We start from the raw sequence: 2,130 nt of genomic DNA, 5'->3' as shown, positions 1-2,130 counted from the left end.
ATAGATGACGCTTCATGCACGTGAGCTGCGTCCTAAGCGGCTATTCACAGAGAATGCGTTTTTGCATTTAAAAAACAAGAGGCGGGCTATGAAATGGGAAATAATAATAATGCACACTTTACAGCGCACGAACGTTTAAAAGCTTGCTTGACGTGCGAGAACAACATGAGAGTGAGTTAGACACAGAATTAAAAGTTTTGCACGAGCTGACTTTAGTGAATAGTTATTTTGTCACGCTTTGCGATTACTATGGTAAGGTCCGCCTCGAATCCATGACACGAGCACCGCCTTGACTATATAAAACGCATCCAAAATGAGAGAAAGCGATAGCCGCGCTGTTTTCACCGCTGGCCGTGTTGTGTAAAAGGGGCTTTAGAACTGGGATTGATTGCGTTGCTCATCTGAAGCGCGTGCGCGCTGGAGCGGTGCAAACATCATTTAAATCACCATCGCATTTATTTTTGAGTAGTATGAGGTTTCAAAGCATTTTAGATTGTTTATTCTTATTGTGTACGTTCATAGAGGGAGACGGGACATACAGTATAGTGTGCACCGGTGGCTCGTATGTGCAAAAAATCCAACAAATTAATGCATTGAAAACACAGATGGACAAAAATAAAGTTTACAGAGTTTCAGTGACGATTGCAAACAACAAGCCTGCGTCCCAATGTTTACACTGTCCATGCTAAAATCTATGTGATATAAGTAATTTTTAATACTATTTAGGGCATATAGGGTGGATCGTATGCACGTTGAGACGTAGGGCATGTTTCCTCAGATCCAGCACTGGAGGGCCATTGATCTGCAGAATTTAGCTCCAACCCTGATACAAACTCAACTGTCTGATGCTGTCTAGTGTCTCTGAAAACCTTGATTAGCTTGTTGTTTGTAAACTATTGGCATATTAAACAAGATTACATCTTTAATATGAATGAATATGAACATGAATGTGAATTAATAAATTGTATCCATATAAGCTGCATATTTTTGGTTTTTGTTGAATTGCAAATAATTATTTTATTGTCATTATTAAGAGGTTTGCACAAGAGTTAACTGCAAACATTCAACTTTGCTAAAATTAAATGTCTTGGTTTGGTCTACACTGGAAGTGTTCCATTAACTCTGTTAAGATATAATTTCTAAAACTGAAACTAAAATATATAAAAACTAAATAGAAATGTGTTCACAAAATAAAAACTAAACTAAAACTAACAAAACCATTAATGAAACTAACTTTAACTAAACTGAAATTATAGGAAATTTGAAAACGATATTAAATAAAAACTAATTTAAAAATTCAAAACTATAATATCCTTGCTACGCCTACATCCTACATTGATGTTAACATTTATTAGCTCAATTTAACAGTTTTGAACATTACTGAATGACTAATTGACACTCCCCACTGACTGTAACATGACATCTCTTGACTCTGCTGCTGCTGATGCTCAGGAAAGGGTTGTTGCTGCTGCTGTTGGTGATCTCTAGTTCATAGACATAGAAGTTTATAGCAGTTATATGGATGTTTTGCCCTCCAAGTCTTCGAGCTGGTCACATGACTGAAAACTATCAATACATGTTAGAGAATTTGGAGTATTCTAAATGAGCCGCTGCCTGCACGAGGTTAGTCATTTGCATAAAACATACCCAGAGCATCTCCATATAACGGCTTTCCGCACAGGCTTTCCTTACAGCCTTTCTTCACTCTCATCAAAGACACTCTCGTCATAGACACTCCACGCAACTCCACATGAAAAGCGCTGTACAGATGCGCTCTCGCCGGATCTTTGAGCAATGTCAAGTGCGTAGTTCTCAAAATCAGTTCATACGCAACAAAACAACTTTTATACAGACCCAGTTTACCAAGCCTTCATTAGCCGGCTGTACACGCGCTATTATTCAGAAACCTCGCCGCTCAAGCTAACTCTTATATTTCATGAATGCTTTGGAATACAGACATAAGGCTGGACTCTTTTAAAGAAGACAATCAGCAGATTACTGCAGAAGTGGAATTATTTCAGAATATGAAAGTAACAAAATGTTATAGAAGTTTAAATTTACTGTAAAGAAAATATTTTTTATATATTTTATATAAAATAAATATTTTACATAACAGGTTTTATTCTAAAA

This window comes from Onychostoma macrolepis, chromosome 22, assembly GCF_012432095.1.
Source record: "Onychostoma macrolepis isolate SWU-2019 chromosome 22, ASM1243209v1, whole genome shotgun sequence".
NCBI classification, from domain to species: domain Eukaryota; kingdom Metazoa; phylum Chordata; class Actinopteri; order Cypriniformes; family Cyprinidae; genus Onychostoma; species Onychostoma macrolepis.
Note: the sequence above shows the minus strand (reverse complement) of the source record.